The following is a 20,318-nucleotide window of genomic DNA, read 5'->3' as shown; positions in this document are numbered from 1 at the left end:
ATTAATTACTGATAACAATCAGGCTAGATATAACATCTAGACCTGCAGAGATGTCATAGTCTCTACCTTATACATGAAGATATATGTGTTTTTAATAAGTATATCGTCTATAGACAGCTTCTTATATAACACAACTGTTTCTCAGGTACAGAGATTGGGAACATTTATGATTTCTAATATCTGTTTTTTATTTGTAGTAATCCCTTTTTCAATAGACTGACCGCAGATTTAAGACATAACTGTACTGTAAAGAAAAATCTATAAGTTAATGTAATAAATCACATACTATAACTGATTATTGCCATTTAAAACTATGAAAAATACATTATGTTGATTATAAAACAGAAATATAGAATGGAAACAACCGTCTGTGGCTCAAGCTCGACTGCCCCTTTCTTTGAGTGGCCCCTCAATGTTGTGGAAACGGGTGGAGGACATTGTCTCCATTAGAATGGGTCCCCCTACGATGCTTCGGCTGTTGATCTGAAGTGCATTCTGTGCTTTGGAACCTCGGGGGCAAACTGTATTTCTGTTATTAATTTTTAGTTTAGCAATTCCCGACGCAACATGGTTAACCTCTATCCGAAATTTCTGCACAAAATTGATAACAGACATTCCAAGAAATATTTTGCCAAATAAAAATATATAAAATATTGATGAAATTGATGAATAATAATAATAACAACAAAAATAACAGTTTTTGATTAAAAAACAAAAAAACTAAAATAATTTATAAAATATTTTGCTCCTGCCCCCTTCCCCCAAAAATAAAAAAACATATATTACCCTTAAAATTTATGAATAAAGAAACAAAAAATAACACATACCCCAAACATTGCAAACACAAAACCCCCAAAAACCTAACAATAGTCTCTGTCAACATCATCCTGGGAGGGATAATACACTGCACTGCAATAGAAATAAAAATCCCTATCATCTATATCTCAATGGGTTCCATCTTTTCTTTTGTTCTTTTTTCTAATGCGGTTTTATAATCCCTGAGACAAGTAGTTCTGGCCCTAGAGTGTTATATATATTAGCGTCTGTAGCATGTATAAGGGACATGTTATCATACCTGTGTCTTTTTATAGGTGATTGATGCCCGGTGAGAGGGTGAAAGGGACCTATACCCCCGTCAGCTGCAGGAAAGGAACAAAGAGACAGGTAATTAATATTTATATTAATTACTGATAACAATCAGGCTAGATACAACATCTAAACCTGCAAAGATGTCATAGTCTCTAACAAAAAATAACACATACCCCAAACATTGCAAACACAAAACGCCCAAAAACCTAACAATAGTATTTGTCAACACAGGGGCGGACACAGACAGCAGAGGGCCCCTGTGCAAAGAATGTGCCTGCCCCCCCCCCCCACCACCACCAGCACTGTGCCCCCTCATGTACCTAGACCCCACCGGAGTGCCTCCACTTACCCCGCCCGTGTAGTGTCGCCACTTGCCTTGTCCACCACAGGTGGATGGAACGGCTCCTGAGGTGGGCTCCGGGTGGCCCCTGTCCCTCTCAGTGTGCGGACCAGGCCCCATGAGTACTCCCCTGAGTCAGCCTGACCCTTATCTAGCTGGCAGGCAGAGGGCAGTGCTCCCCTTTACACTCGCACCCCTTGACTTAGTACGACACCCCTTGGCACCCCCTGGTTCCTTGGCTCCTTAGTAATAGAAGTGACTTACAGGCAGGGCCAGACTGGGACCAAAAATGGGCCCAGGCATTTTAAAATAAACAACCCATTTTTATAGTGGGGGTCTGACTCATGGGACCCCCACCAATCACCTTGGTTCAAGTGGCTGCCCAGATGTTGGAAAGCTGCAACTCCCATCATGTCTGAAGTGACTACAGCTGATGGGACAGTCAGGAGACTACACAATGATATCAGTGACTACATCTCTGATGGGACAGTTAGGAAAATACACAATGATATCACTGACCTGAGTGACGTCTTTTCTGTTGTCTTTATTTTTTTTCTTCATCTGGTCCAGACACCAGGATTTCTTCCATCTTCTCTGCAGAGTCTGACACCTGGACATCATTGGTTCCTTAATTTGTCAGTAGATCCTCATCCTCTGTATGATGACAATAATCATTATAACCTTGCCAAATACTGTACCACCTGAATATAATACTGCCAACCACTGTACCCCCTGAATAATGCCAACCACTGTACCCCTGAATATAATACTGCTAACCACTGTACCCCTGAATATAATACTGCCAAATACTGTACCCCTGAATATAATACTGCCAACCACTGTACTCTATTAATATAATACTGCCAACCACTGTACTCCATTAATATAATACTGCCAACCACTGTACTCCATGAATATAATACTGACAAATACTGTACCAACCACTGAATCATCCCATACACCCCACGCACTCCATCCTCAGTCTCCTCATCACCCCATATACCCCACACACCCCATCCTCAGTCTCCTCATCACCCCATACACCCCACACACCCCATCCTCAGTCTCCTCATCACCCCATGCACTCCATCCTCAGTCTCCTCATCACCCCACGCACCCCATCCTCAGTCTCATCATCACCACATGCACTCCATCCTCAGTCTCCTCATCACCCCATACACCCCATGCACTCCATCCTCAGTCTCCTCATCACCCCATGCACTCCATCCTCAGTCTCCTCATCACCCCATGCACTCCATCCTCAGTCTCCTCATCACCCCATACACCCCATGCACTCCATCCTCAGTCTCCTCATCACCCCATGCACTCCATCCTCAGTCTCCTCATCACCCCCATACACCCCACGCACTCCATCCTCAGTCTCCTCATCACCCCATATACCTTAAGCACCTCATCATTATTACACAGCTGACACACCCACATCAGGGCTGCTGTCAGAAATGTTGGGGCCCCTTACACAGGTCAAGGCCTCCTTCAACCCCTCCCCGCCCCCAAGTAATTTTTAGATTGCATATACTTATCAATGCTGTGCCATAGCACAGAATTGATCAGTGTTATTGGCGCTACCTTACTACAGGCTGTTGAAGCTTTCTGCACTAAAAGATGCACAGATCAGACGAGCCGGAGGCAGATAGGTACCCTCCGCTGAGTTGATCGGGACACCACAATTTTGCTGTGGTCCTGATCAGCTCCTCTGGGCTATCTGGCAACCTATTTTCATACTTTTAGATGCTGCAATGAACTTTGATTGTGGCATCTAATGTGGTTAATGCTGGACATCACCCTGATTGGTGAACTCTGGCATTAGCCACATGTCCCAGCTCTAACCAACCGGTTATGAAGCACAGAGCTGGAGGGGGGCAGGACGTACATTTACACCCTGCAACCTTAAGGAAATACACATATACAGCCTCATATGCGTACACAGCCTCTATATACTCATACACAGCGCCAATACACACATATAGTCATGGCCGTAAATGTTGGCACCCCTGAAATTTTTCTATAAAATTCTCACAGAACAGGATTGCAGTAACACATGTTTTGCTATACACATGTTTATTCCCTTTGTGTGTATTGGAACTAACCCCCAAAAAAGGGAGGAAAAAAGCAAATTGGACATAATGTCATACTTTAATGTCACAAATTATTGGAACCCTTTCAAAATTGTGGATAAATAAGATTGTTTCAAGCATGTGATGTTCCTTTAAACTCACCTGGGGCAAGTAACAGGTGTGGGCAATATCAAAATCACACCTGAAAGCAGATAAAAAGGAGAGAAGTTCACTTAGTCTTTGCATTGTGTGTCTGTGTGTGCCACACTAAGCATGGACAACAGAAAGAGGAGAAGAACTGTCTGAGGACTTGAGAACCAAAATCGTGGAAAAATATCAACAATCTAAAGGTTACAAATCCATCTCCAGAGATCTAGATTTTCCTTTGTCCACAGTGCGCAACATTATCAAGAAGTTTACAACCCATGGCACTGTAGATAATCTCCCTGGGCATGGATGGAAGAGAAAAATTAATTAAAGGTGTAAACGCAGGATAGTCCGGATGGTGGATAAGCAGACCCAAACAAGTTCCAAAGATATTCAAGCTGTCCTGCAGGCTCAGGGAGCATCAGAGTCAGCGCGAACTATCAGTCGACATTTAAATGAAATGAAACGCTATGGAGGGGACCCAGGAGGACCCCACTGCTGACACTGAGACATAAAAAAGCAAGACTACATTTTGCCAAAATGAACTTGATTAACCAAAATCCTTCTGGGAAAACGTCTTGTGGACAGATGAGACCAAGATAGAGCTTTTTGGTTAAGCACATCATTCTACTGTTTACCGAAAACGGAATGAGGCCTACAAAGAAAAGAGCACAGTACCTACAGTGACATATGGTGGAGGTCAATGATGTTTTGGGGTTGTTTTGCTGCCTCTGGCACTGGGGGCCTTGAATGTGTACAATACATCATGAAATCTGAGGATTACCAACAGATTTTGGGTCGCACTGTACAGCCCAGTGTCAGAAAGCTGGGTCTGCGTCCGAGATCTTGGGTCTTCCAGCAGGACAATGACCCCAAACATACGTCAAAAAGCCCCCAGAAATTGATGGCAACAAAGCGCTGGAGAGTTCTGAAGTGGCCAGCAATGAGTCCAGATCTAAATATCATTGAACACCTGTGGAGAGATCCTTAAATTACTGTTGGGAAAAGGCGCCTCTTCCAATAAGAGACCTGGAGCAGTTTGCAAAGGAAGAGTGGTCCAACACTCCGGCTGTGAGGTGTAAGAAGCTTATTGATGGTTATAGGAAGACACTGATTTCAGTTATTTTTTCCAAAGGGTGTGCGACCAAATATTAAGTTAAGGGTGCCAATAATTTTGTCCAGACCATTTTTGGAGTTTGGTGTGACATTATGTCCAATTTGCTTTTTTTCCTCCCTTTTTTGGTTTAGTTCTAATACACACAAAGGGAATAAACATGTGTATAGCAAAACATGTGTTACTGCAATCCTTTTCTGTGAGAAATACTTATTTTTCTTGAAAAATTTCAGGGGTGCCAACATTTACCATTATGACTGTATATGGCACTGAATACATAATCTGAGACTTTAAAACCTCACTTTTAATACTTCTTCTAAAAACCATATATCAAAAAAGAAAGTGAATAGAACTGTATTTATACATATCTGCATCTATTTCCGGCCACCATCTTAGTAGCCATATTAATACTTGCCACCTGTTCACACCGACCATATATGCACACTTGCCTGAGTGAACTTCCAATTTTCAACATCAATGTGTTAGTCTTATATACAATCATGTGTTCCATGTCCATCGCAGGAATCCTTGTCAGTTATTTTATGTATTTGCATGTATTCAGAATTAGTAGTGTTAGTTTTGTAGTCACACTCATTATTAGTATATTATTGAGAGTTTTAGCACACTCCAAAACATCAATGCATAAATCCTCTCTCTGGCAGACTACATTCTCAGTCTCTTACTGCATGCTATCAAATGAATGGCATTTAACCCATAGAGTGCATACAACATAACTGTTCTGATGGCGGCCATAACACATACACACACACTACCCCTATATACACACACACATGGCCATCATACACAGCTTCTATATGCACATACACTGCCTCTATATACACACATGCATCATAAATATATACACTGCCTCTATATACACACACAGCCATCATACACACATACACAGCTGCTATATGCACACACTGCCCCTTTATACACACATGGCCATCATACACATACACAGCTTCTATATGCATATACACTGCCACTATATAGACACACACTGCCATCATACACACATATCAGCCACTATACACAAACACTGCCACTATATAGACACACACGGCCATCATACACACATATACAGCCACTATATACACATACACTGCCACTATATATACACACACTGCCATCATACACACATATACAGCCACTATACACATACACTGCCACTATATAGACACACACTGCCATCATACACACATATACAGCCACTATCTACACATACACTGCCACTATATAGACACACACTGCCCCTTTATACATACATGGCCATCATACACAAACACAGCTTCTATATGCATATACACTGCCACTATATAGACACACACTGCCATCATACACACATGGCCATAAATAAATACACTGCCTCTATATACACACACTGCCCCTGTATACACACATGGCCATCATACACATACACAGCTTCTATATACACATACACAGCTTCTATATAAACATACACAGCTTCTATATACACGTATACAGCTTCTATATACACACACTGCCCAATTATACGCACACATGGCCATCATACACATACACAGCTTCTATATATACATAGACAGCTTCTATATACACATACACAGCTTCTATATAAACATACACAGCTTCTATATACACATAGACAGCCATCATACACACACACTTTGTCCCCATATACACACACACACACACACACACACACACACACATACACAGCCATCATACACTGCCCCCATACAAGTAAGTACCTGTGTGCAGTGTAGTCTGCTGCTCCGCTCCTCTATTGCAGGCAGTGGGCAGGAAGAGGAGGAACACGTGATCTGACGTCACTGGCCAGCTGCTACTACAGGCCCTGCTGGTAACTGAGAGCCGCGCACAGGCATGTCTCATACCAACTGCAGCCCCTGACATTATAAAGTGACAGAGTGCTGCCCTCCGGACGGCGCTCCCTCTCGCTCCAGCCTCGCTGGCCAGTCTGGGCAACAGACAGGGCAGGGCTGGAACATAAGAAAAAAGAATATGATGTAGTCAGTCAGTGTACAGTAAGACTCCCCCCCCCCCAGCCGTCAGTGAGTGACAGTCACTCACTGACTCGCAAGAAAGAGTGTTGGGGCCAGTTGGGCCTCCCTGAGGGTCCGGGCCCCTTACTGGGGTACCGGTTGTACCCCCCTGATGACGGCACCTGGCCTGTCCGTCTCGCCCGGCCGGTTTAAAGGTAAATTACTGCTGTCAGCGGCAGGTCCGGGACCTGTTGCTGCAGCATTTAGTATGAAGTACTGGCAGGGGGCCCTGCAGGGGCCCAGACTGTGACCTGGGCCACTAGGTGGGCCCCCTAACACGCTGGGCCCCTGTGCAGCCAAACCGGCTGAACAAGTGATATGTCCGCCCCTGTGTCAACATCATCCTGGGAGGGATAATACACTGCACTACAATAGAAATAAAAATCCCTATCATCTATATCTCAATGGGTTCCATCTTTTCTTTTGTTCTTTTTTCTAATGCGGTTTTATAATCCCTGAGACAAGTAGTTCTGGCCCTAGAGTGTTATATATTAGCGTCTGTAGCATGTATAAGGGACATGTTATCATACCTGTGTCTTTTTATAGGTGAATAATGCCCTATGAGAGGGTGAAAGGGACCTATACCCCCGTCAGCTGCAGGAAAGGAACAAAGAGACAGGTAATTAATATTTATATTAATTACTGATAAAAATCAGGCTAGATACAACATCTAAACCTGCAAAGATGTCATAGTCTCTACCTTATACATGAAGATATATGTGTTTTTAATAAGTACATCGTCTACAGACAGCTTTTTATATAACACAACCATGTCTCAGGTACAGAGATTAGGAACATTTATGATTTCTAATATCTGTTTTTATTTGTAGTAATCCCTTTTTCAATAGACTGACCGCAGATTTAAGACATAACTGTACTGTAAAGAAAAATCTATAAGTTAATGTAATAAATCACATACTATAACTGATTATTGCCATTTAAAACTATGAAAAATACATTATGTTGATTATAAAACAGAAATACAGAATGGAGACAACCATCTGTGGCTCAAGCTCGACTGCCCATTTCTTTGAGTGGCCCCTCAATGTTCTGGAAACGGGTGGAGGACATTGTCTCCATTAGAATGGGTCCCCCTACGATGCTTCGGCTGTTGATCTGAAGTGCATTCTGTGCTTTGGAATCTCGGGGGCAAACTGTATTTCTGTTATTAATTTTTAGTTTAGCAATTCCCACCGCAACATGGTTAACCTCTATCCTAAATTTCTGCACAAAATTGATAAAAGACATTCCAAGAAATATTTTGCCAAATAAAAATATATAAAATATTGATGATGTTGATGAAAAATAATAACAACAAAAATAACAGTTTTTGATTAAAAAACAAATAAACAATAATAATTAATAAAATATTTTGCTCCTGCCCCCTTCCCCAAAAATAAAAAAACATATATTACCCTTAAAATTTATGAATAAAGAAACAAAAAATAACACTTACCCCAAACATTGCAAACACAAAACCCCAAAAAACCTAACAATAGTGTCTGTCAACATCATCCTGGGAGGGATAATACACTGCACGACAATAGAAATAAAAATCCCTATCATCTATATCTCAATGGGTTCCATCTTTTCTTTTGTTCTTTTTTCTAATGCGGTTTTATAATCCCTGAGACAAGTAGTTCTGGCCCTAGAGTGTTATATATATTAGCGTCTGTAGCATGTATAAGGGACATGTTATCATACCTGTGTCTTTTTATAGGTTATTGATGCCCGGTGAGAAGGTGAAAGTGACCTATACCCCCGTCAGCTGCAGGAAAGGAACCAAGAGACAGGTAATTAATATTTATATTAATTACTGATAACAATCAGGCTAGATATAACATCTAGACCTGCAGAAATGTCATAGTCTCTACCTTATACATGAAGATATATGTGTTTTTAATAAGTATATCGTCTATAGACAGCTTCTTATATAACACAACTGTGTCTCAGGTACAGAGATTGGGAACATTTATGATTTCTAATATCTGTTTTTTATTTGTAGTAATCCCTTTTTCAATAGACTGACCGCAGATTTAAGACATAACTGTACTGTAAAGAAAAATCTATAAGTTAATGTAATAAATCACATACTATAACTGATTATTGCCATTTAAAACTATGAAAAATACATTATGTTGATTATAAAACAGAAATACAGAATGGAGACAACCGTCTGTGGCTCAAGCTCGACTGCCCCTTTCTTTGAGTGGCCCCTTAATGTTGTGGAAACGGGTGGAGGACATTGTCTCCATTAGAATGGGTCCCCCTACGATGCTTCGGCTGTTGATCTGAAGTGCATTCTGTGCTTTGGAACCTCGGGGGCAAACTGTATTTCTGTTATTAATTTTTAGTTTAGCAATTCCCACCGCAACATGGTTAACCTCTATCCTAAATTTCTGCACAAAATTGATAACAGACATTCCAAGAAATATTTTACCAAATAAAAATATATAAAATATTGATGAAACTGATGAATAATAATAACAACAAAAATAACAGTTTTTGATTAAAAAACAAAAAAACTAAAATAATTTATAAAATATTTTGCTCCTGCCCCCTTCCCCCAAAAATAAAAAAACATATATTACCCTTAAAATTTATGAATAAAGAAACAAAAAATAACACATACCCCAAACATTACAAACACAAAACCCCCAAAAACCTAACAATAGTCTCTGTCAACATCATCCTGGGAGGGATAATACACTGCACTGCAATAGAAATATAAATCCCTATCATCTATATCTCAATGGGTTCCATCTTTTCTTTTGTTCTTTTTTCTAATGCGGTTTTATAATCCCTGAGACAAGTAGTTCTGGCCCTAGAGTGTTAGATATATTAGCGTCTGTAGCATGTATAAGGGACATGTTATCATACCTGTGTCTTTTTATAGGTGATTGATGCCCGGTGAGAGGGTGAAAGGGACCTATACCTCCGTCAACTGCAGGAAAGGAACAAAGAGACAGGTAATTAATATTTATATTAATTACTGATAACAATCAGGCTAGATACAACATCTAAACCTGCAAAGATGTCATAGTCTCTACCTTATACATGAAGATATATGTGTTTTTAATAAGTATATCGTCTATAGACAGCTTCTTATATAACACAACCATGTCTCAGGTACAGAGATTAGGAACATTTATGATTTCTAATATCTGTTTTTTATTTGTAGTAATCCCTTTTTCAATAGACTGACCGCAAATTTAAGACATAACTGTACTGTAAAGAAAAATCTATAAGTTAATGTAATAAATCACATACTATAACTGATTATTGCCATTTAAAACTATGAAAAATACATTATGTTGATTATAAAACAGAAATACAGAATGGAGACAACCGTCTGTGGCTCAAGCTCGACTGCCCATTTCTTTGAGTGGCCCCTCAATGTTCTGGAAACGGGTGGAGGACATTGTCTCCATTAGAATGGGTCCCCCTAAGATGCTTCGGCTGTTGATCTGAAGTGCATTCTGTGCTTTGGAATCTCGGGGGCAAACTGTATTTCTGTTATTAATTTTTAGTTTAGCAATTCCCACCGCAACATGGTTAACCTCTATCCTAAATTTCTGCACAAAATTGATAAAAGACATTCCAAGAAATATTTTGCCAAATAAAAATATATAAAATATTGATGAAGTTGATGAATAATAATAACAACAAAAATAACAGTTTTTTATTAAAAAACAAATAAACAATAATAATTTATCAAATATTTTGCTCCTGCCCCCTTCCCCAAAAATAAAAAAACATATATTACCCTTGAAATTTATAAATAAAGAAACAAAAAATAACACATACCCCAAACATTGCAAACACAAAACCCCCAAAAACCTAACAATAGTGTCTGTCAACATCATCCTGGGAGGGATAATACACTGCACTACAATAGAAATAAAAATCCCTATCATCTATATCTCAATGGGTTCCATCTTTTCTTTTGTTCTTTTTTCTAATGCGGTTTTATAATCCCTGAGACAAGTAGTTCTGGCCCTAGAGTGTTATATATATTAGCGTCTGTAGCATGTATAAGGGACATGTCATCATACCTGTGTCTTTTTATAGGTGATTAATGCCCGGTGAGAGGGTGAAAGGGACCTATACCCCCGTCAGCTGCAGGAAAGGAACAAAGAGACAGGTAATTAATATTTATATTAATTACTGATAACAATCAGGCTAGATATAACATCTAGACCTGCAGAGATGTCATAGTCTCTACCTTATACATGAAGATATATGTGTTTTTAATAAGTATATCGTCTATAGACAGCTTCTTATATAACACAACAATGTTTCAGGTACAGAGATTAGGAACATTTATGATTTCTAATATCTGTTTTTTATTTGTAGTAATCCCTTTTTCAATAGACTGACCACAGATTTAAGACATAACTGTCCTGTAAAGAAAAATCTATAAGTTAATGTAATAAATCACATACTATAACTGATTATTGCCATTTAAAACTATGAAAAATACATTATGTTGATTATAAAACAGAAATACAGAATGGAGACAACCGTCTGTGGCTCAAGCTCGACTGCCCATTTCTTTGAGTGGCCCCTCAATGTTCTGGAAACGGGTGGAGGACATTGTCTCCATTAGAATGGGTCCCCCTATGATGCTTCGGCTGTTGATCTGAAGTGCATTCTGTGCTTTGGAATCTCGGGGGCAAACTGTATTTCTGTTATTAATTTTTAGTTTAGCAATTCCCACTGCAAGATGGTTAACCTCTATCCTAAATTTCTGCACAAAATTGATAAAAGACATTCCAAGAAATATTTTGCCAAATAAAAATATATAAAATATTGATGAAATTGATGAATAATGATAACAACAAAAATAACAGTTTTTGAATAAAAAACAAAAAAACTAAAATAATTTATAAAATATTTTGCTCCTGCCCCCTTCCCCCAAAAATAAAAAAACATATATTACCCTTAAAATTTATGAATAAAGAAACAAAAAATAACACATACCCCAAACATTGCAAACACAAAACCCCCAAAAACCTAACAATAGTGTCTGTCAACATCCTCCTGGGAGGGATAATACACTGCACTACAATAGAAATAAAAATCCCTATCATCTATATCTCAATGGGTTCCATCTTTTCTTTTGTTCTTTTTTCTAATGCGGTTTTATAATCCCTGAGACAAGTAGTTCTGGCCCTAGAGTGTTATATATATTAGCATCTGTAGCATGTATAAGGGACATGTCATCATACCTGTGTCTTTTTATAGGTGATTAATGCCCGGTGAGAGGGTGAAAGGGACCTATACCCCCGTCAGCTGCAGGAAAGGAACAAAGAGACAGGTAATTAATATTTATATTAATTACTGATAACAATCAGGCTAGATATAACATCTAGACCTGCAGAGATGTCATAGTCTCTAACTTATACATGAAGATATATGTGTTTTTAATAAGTATATCGTCTATAGACAGCTTCTTATATAACACAACTGTTTCTCAGGTACAGAGATTGGGAACATTTATGATTTCTAATATCTGTTTTTTATTTGTAGTAATCCCTTTTTCAATAGACTGACCGCAGATTTAAGACATAACTGTACTGTAAAGAAAAATCTATAAGTTAATGTAATAAATCACATACTATAACTGATTATTGCCATTTAAAACTATGAAAAATACATTATGTTGATTATAAAACAGAAATACAGAATGGAAACAACCGTCTGTGGCTCAAGCTCGACTGCCCCTTTCTTTGAGTGGCCCCTCAATGTTGTGGAAACGGGTGGAGGACATTGTCTCCATTAGAATGGGTCCCCCTACGATGCTTCGGCTGTTGATCTGAAGTGCATTCTGTGCTTTAGAACCTCGGGGGCAAACTGTATTTCTGTTATTAATTTTTAGTTTAGCAATTCCCACCGCAACATGGTTAACCTCTATCCTAAATTTCTGCACAAAATTGATAACAGACATTCCAAGAAATATTTTACCAAATAAAAATATATAAAATATTGATGAAACTGATGAATAATAATAACAACAAAAATAACAGTTTTTGATTAAAAAACAAAAAAACTAAAATAATTTATAAAATATTTTGCTCCTGCCCCCTTCCCCCAAAAATAAAAAAACATATATTACCCTTAAAATTTATGAATAAAGAAACAAAAAATAACACATACCCCAAACATTACAAACACAAAACCCCCAAAAACCTAACAATAGTCTCTGTCAACATCATCCTGGGAGGGATAATACACTGCACTGCAATAGAAATATAAATCCCTATCATCTATATCTCAATGGGTTCCATCTTTTCTTTTGTTCTTTTTTCTAATGCGGTTTTATAATCCCTGAGACAAGTAGTTCTGGCCCTAGAGTGTTAGATATATTAGCGTCTGTAGCATGTATAAGGGACATGTTATCATACCTGTGTCTTTTTATAGGTGATTGATGCCCAGTGAGAGGGTGAAAGGGACCTATACCCCCGTCAGCTGCAGGAAAGGAACAAAGAGACAGGTAATTAATATTTATATTAATTACTGATAACAATCAGGCTAGATACAACATCTAAACCTGCAAAGATGTCATAGTCTCTACCTTATACATGAAGATATATGTGTTTTTAATAAGTATATCGTCTATAGACAGCTTCTTATATAACACAACCATGTCTCAGGTACAGAGATTAGGAACATTTATGATTTCTAATATCTGTTTTTTATTTGTAGTAATCCCTTTTTCAATAGACTGACCGCAAATTTAAGACATAACTGTACTGTAAAGAAAAATCTATAAGTTAATGTAATAAATCCCATACTATAACTGATTATTGCCATTTAAAACTATGAAAAATACATTATGTTGATTATAAAACAGAAATACAGAATGGAGACAACCGTCTGTGGCTCAAGCTCGACTGCCCATTTCTTTGAGTGGCCCCGCAATGTTCTGGAAACGGGTGGAGGACATTGTCTCCATTAGAATGGGTCCCCCTAAGATGCTTCGGCTGTTGATCTGAAGTGCATTCTGTGCTTTGGAATCTCGGGGGCAAACTGCATTTCTGTTATTAATTTTTAGTTTAGCAATTCCCACCGCAACATGGTTAACCTCTATCCTAAATTTCTGCACAAAATTGATAAAAGACATTCCAAGAAATATTTTGCCAAATAAAAATATATAAAATATTGATGAAGTTGATGAATAATAATAACAACAAAAATAACAGTTTTTTATTAAAAAACAAATAAACAATAATAATTTATCAAATATTTTGCTCCTGCCCCCTTCCCCAAAAATAAAAAAACATATATTACCCTTAAAATTTATAAATAAAGAAACAAAAAATAACACATACCCCAAACATTGCAAACACAAAACCCCCAAAAACCTAACAATAGTGTCTGTCAACATCATCCTGGGAGGGATAATACACTGCACTACAATAGAAATAAAAATCCCTATCATCTATATCTCAATGGGTTCCATCTTTTCTTTTGTTCTTTTTTCTAATGCGGTTTTATAATCCCTGAGACAAGTAGTTCTGGCCCTAGAGTGTTAGATATATTAGTGTCTGTAGCATGTATAAGGGACATGTTATCATACCTGTGTCTTTTTATAGGTGATTGATGCCCGGTGAGAGGGTGAAAGGGACCTATACCCCCGTCAGCTGCAGGAAAGGAACAAAGAGACAGGTAATTAATATTTATATTAATTACTGATAACAATCAGGCTAGATACAACATCTAAACCTGCAAAGATGTCATAGTCTCTACCTTATACATGAAGATATATGTGTTTTTAATAAGTATATCGTCTATAGACAGCTTCTTATATAACACAACCATGTCTCAGGTACAGAGATTAGGAACATTTATGATTTCTAATATCTGTTTTTTATTTGTAGTAATCCCTTTTTCAATAGACCTACCGTAGATTTAAGACATAACTGTACTGTAAAGAAAAATCTATAAGTTAATGTAATAAATCACATACTATAACTGATTATTGCCATTTAAAACTATGAAAAATACATTATGTTGATTATAAAACAGAAATACAGAATGGAGACAACCGTCTGTGGCTCAAGCTCGACTGCCCATTTCTTTGAGTGGCCCCTCAATGTTCTGGAAACGGGTGGAGGACATTGTCTCCATTAGAATGGGTCCCCCTAAGATGCTTCGGCTGTTGATCTGAAGTGCATTCTGTGCTTTGGAATCTCGGGGGCAAACTGTATTTCTGTTATTAATTTTTAGTTTAGCAATTCCCACCGCAACATGGTTAACCTCTATCCTAAATTTCTGCACAAAATTGATAAAAGACATTCCAAGAAATATTTTGCCAAATAAAAATATATAAAATATTGATGAAGTTGATGAATAATAATAACAACAAAAATAACAGTTTTTTATTAAAAAACAAATAATTAATAATAATTTATCAAATATTTTGCTCCTGACCCCTTCCCCAAAAATAAAAAAACATATATTACCCTTAAAATTTATAAATAAAGAAACAAAAAATAACACATACCCCAAACATTGCAAATACAAAACCCCCAAAAACCTAACAATAGTGTCTGTCAACATCATCCTGGGAGGGATAATACACTGCACTACAATAGAAATAAAAATCCCTATCATCTATTTCTCAATGGGTTCCATCTTTTCTTTTGTTCTTTTTTCTAATGCGGTTTTATAATCCCTGAGACAAGTAGTTCTGGCCCTAGAGTGTTAGATATATTAGCGTCTGTAGCATGTATAAGGGACATGTTATCATACCTGTGTCTCTTTATAGGTGATTAATGCCTGGTGAGAGGGTGAAAGGGACCTATACCCCCGTCAGCTGCAGGAAAGGAACAAAGAGACAGGTAATTAATATTTATATTAATTACTGATAACAATCAGGCTAGATATAACATCTAGACCTGCAGAGATGTCATAGTCTCTACCTTATACATGAAGATATATGTGTTTTTAATAAGTATATCGTCTATAGACAGCTTCTTATATAACACAACTGTTTCTCAGGTACAGAGATTGGGAACATTTATGATTTCTAATATCTGTTTTTTATTTGTAGTAATCCCTTTTTCAATAGACTGACCGCAGATTTAAGACATAACTGTACTGTAAAGAAAAATCTATAAGTTAATGTAATAAATCACATACTATAACTGATTATTGCCATTTAAAACTATGAAAAATACATTATGTTGATTATAAAACAGAAATACAGAATGGAAACAACCGTCTGTGGCTCAAGCTCGACTGCCATTTTCTTTGAGTGGCCCCTCAATGTTGTGGAAACGGGTGGAGGACATTGTCTCCATTAGAATGGGTCCCCCTACGATGCTTCGGCTGTTGATCTGAAGTGCATTCTGTGCTTTGGAACCTCGGGGGCAAACTGTATTTCTGTTATTAATTTTTAGTTTAGCAATTCCCACCGCAACATGGTTAACCTCTATCCTAAATTTCTGCACAAAATTGATAACAGACATTCCAAGAAATATTTTACCAAATAAAAATATATAAAATATTGATGAAACTGATGAATAATAATAACAACAAAAATAACAGTTTTTGATTAAAAAACAAAAAAAATAAAATAATTTATAAAATATTTTGCTCCTGCCCCCTTCCCCCAAAAATAAAAAAACATATATTACCCTTAAAATTTATGAATAAAGAAACAAAAAATAACACATACCCCAAACATTACAAACACAAAACCCCCAAAAACCTAACAATAGTCTCTGTCAACATCATCCTGGGAGGGATAATACACTGCACTGCAATAGAAATATAAATCCCTATCATCTATATCTCAATGGGTTCCATCTTTTCTTTTGTTCTTTTTTCTAATGCGGTTTTATAATCCCTGAGACAAGTAGTTCTGGCCCTAGAGTGTTAGATATATTAGCGTCTGTAGCATGTATAAGGGACATGTTATCATACCTGTGTCTTTTTATAGGTGATTGATGCCCGGTGAGAGGGTGAAAGGGACCTATACCCCCGTCAGCTGCAGGAAAGGAACAAAGAGACAGGTAATTAATATTTATATTAATTACTGATAACAATCAGGCTAGATACAACATCTAAACCTGCAAAGATGTCACAGTCTCTACCTTATACATGAAGATATATGTGTTTTTAATAAGTATATCGTCTATAGACAGCTTCTTATATAACACATCCATGTCTCAGGTACAGAGATTAGGAACATTTATGATTTCTAATATCTGTTTTTTATTTGTAGTAATCCCTTTTTCAATAGACTGACCGCAAATTTAAGACATAACTGTACTGTAAAGAAAAATCTATAAGTTAATGTAATAAATCACATACTATAACTGATTATTGCCATTTAAAACTATGAAAAATACATTATGTTGATTATAAAACAGAAATACAGAATGGAGACAACCGTCTGTGGCTCAAGCTCGACTGCCCATTTCTTTGAGTGGCCCCTCAATGTTCTGGAAACGGGTGGAGGACATTGTCTCCATTAGAATGGGTCCCCCTAAGATGCTTCGGCTGTTGATCTGAAGTGCATTCTGTGCTTTGGAATCTCGGGGGCAAACTGTATTTCTGTTATTAATTTTTAGTTTAGCAATTCCCACCGCAACATGGTTAACCTCTATCCTAAATTTCTGCACAAAATTGATAAAAGACATTCCAAGAAATATTTTGCCAAATAAAAATATATAAAATATTGATGAAGTTGATGAATAATAATAACAACAAAAATAACAGTTTTTTATTAAAAAACAAATAAACAATAATAATTTATCAAATATTTTGCTCCTGCCCCCTTCCCCAAAAATAAAAAAACATATATTACCCTTAAAATTTATAAATAAAGAAACAAAAAATAACACATACCCCAAACATTGCAAACACAAAACCCCCAAAAACCTAACAATAGTGTCTGTCAACATCATCCTGGGAGGGATAATACACTGCACTACAATAGAAATAAAAATCCCTATCATCTATATCTCAATGGGTTCCATCTTTTCTTTTGTTCTTTTTTCTAATGCGGTTTTATAATCCCTGAGACAAGTAGTTCTGGCCCTAGAGTGTTAGATATATTAGCGTCTGTAGCATGTATAAGGGACAAGTTATCATACCTGTGTCTTTTTATAGGTGATTGATGCCCGGTGAGAGGGTGAAAGGGACCTATACCCCCGTCAGCTGCAGGAAAGGAACAAAGAGACAGGTAATTAATATTTATATTAATTACTGATAACAATCAGGCTAGATACAACATCTAAACCTGCAAAGATGTCATAGTCTCTACCTTATACATGAAGATATATGTGTTTTTAATAAGTATATCGTCTATAGACAGCTTCTTATATAACACCACCATGTCTCAGGTACAGAGATTAGGAACATTTATGATTTCTAATATCTGTTTTTTATTTGTAGTAATCCCTTTTTCAATAGACCTACCGTAGATTTAAGACATAACTGTACTGTAAAGAAAAATCTATAAGTTAATGTAATAAATCACATACTATAACTGATTATTGCCATTTAAAACTATGAAAAATACATTATGTTGATTATAAAACAGAAATACAGAATGGAGACAACCGTCTGTGGCTCAAGCTCGACTGCCCATTTCTTTGAGTGGCCCCTCAATGTTCTGGAAACGGGTGGAGGACATTGTCTCCATTAGAATGGGTCCCCCTAAGATGCTTCGGCTGTTGATCTGAAGTGCATTCTGTGCTTTGGAATCTCGGGGGCAAACTGTATTTCTGTTATTAATTTTTAGTTTAGCAATTCCCACCGCAACATGGTTAACCTCTATCCTAAATTTCTGCACAAAATTGATAAAAGACATTCCAAGAAATATTTTGCCAAATAAAAATATATAAAATATTGATGAAGCTGATGAATAATAATAACAACAAAAATAACAGTTTTTTATTAAAAAACAAATAAACAATAATAATTTATCAAATATTTTGCTCCTGCCCCCTTCCCCAAAAATAAAAAAACATATATTACCCTTAAAATTTATAAATAAAGAAACAAAAAATAACACATACCCCAAACATTGCAAACACAAAACCCCCAAAAACCTAACAATAGTGTCTGTCAACATCATCCTGGGAGGGATAATACACTGCACTACAATAGAAATAAAAATCCCTATCATCTATATCTCAATGGGTTCCATCTTTTCTTTTGTTCTTTTTTCTAATGCGGTTTTATAATCCCTGAGACAAGTAGTTCTGGCCCTAGAGTGTTATATATATTAGCGTCTGTAGCATGTATAAGGGACATGTTATCATACCTGTGTCTTTTTATAGGTGATTGATGCCCGGTGAGAAGGTGAAAGTGACCTATACCCCCGTCAGCTGCAGGAAAGGAACCAAGAGACAGGTAATTAATATTTATATTAATTACTGATAACAATCAGGCTAGATATAACATCTAGACCTGCAGAGATGTCATAGTCTCTACCTTATACATGAAGATATATGTGTTTTTAATAAGTATATCGTCTATAGACAGCTTCTTATATAACACAACTGTGTCTCAGGTACAGAGATTGGGAACATTTATGATTTCTAATATCTGTTTTTTATTTGTAGTAATCCCTTTTTCAATAGACTGACCGCAGATTTAAGACATAACTGTACTGTAAAGAAAAATCTATAAGTTAATGTAATAAATCACATACTATAACTGATTATTGCCATTTAAAACTATGAAAAATACATTATGTTGATTATAAAACAGAAATACAGAATGGAGACAACCGTCTGTGGCTCAAGCTCGACTGCCCATTTCTTTGAGTGGCCCCTCAATGTTCTGGAAACGGGTGGAGGACATTGTCTCCATTAGAATGGGTCCCCCTATGATGCTTTGGCTGTTGATCTGAAGTGCATTCTGTGCTTTGGAATCTCGGGGGCAAACTGTATTTCTGTTATTAATTTTTAGTTTAGCAATTCCCACTGCAAGATGGTTAACCTCTATCCTAAATTTCTGCACAAAATTGATAAAAGACATTCCAAGAAATATTTTGCCAAATAAAAATATATAAAATATTGATGAAATTGATGAATAATGATAACAACAAAAATAACAGTTTTTGAATAAAAAACAAAAAAACTAAAATAATTTATAAAATATTTTGCTCCTGCCCCCTTCCCCCAAAAATAAAAAAACATATATTACCCTTAAAATTAATGAATAAAGAAACAAAAAATAACACATACCCCAAACATTGCAAACACAAAACCCCCAAAAACCTAACAATAGTGTCTGTCAACATCATCCTGGGAGGGATAATACACTGCACTACAATAGAAATAAAAATCCCTATCATCTATATCTCAATGGGTTCCATCTTTTCTTTTGTTCTTTTTTCTAATGTGGTTTCATAATCCCTGAGACAAGTAGTTCTGGCCCTAGAGTGTTATATATATTAGCGTCTGTAGCATGTATAAGGGACATGTCATCATACCTGTGTCTTTTTATAGGTGATTGATGCCCGGTGAGAAGGTGAAAGTGAC

Source organism: Hyla sarda, chromosome 3 (assembly GCF_029499605.1).
Source record: "Hyla sarda isolate aHylSar1 chromosome 3, aHylSar1.hap1, whole genome shotgun sequence".
Lineage (NCBI taxonomy): Eukaryota > Metazoa > Chordata > Amphibia > Anura > Hylidae > Hyla > Hyla sarda.
The sequence above is the reverse complement of the archived record's forward strand: the minus strand, read 5'-3'. Positions refer to the sequence as shown.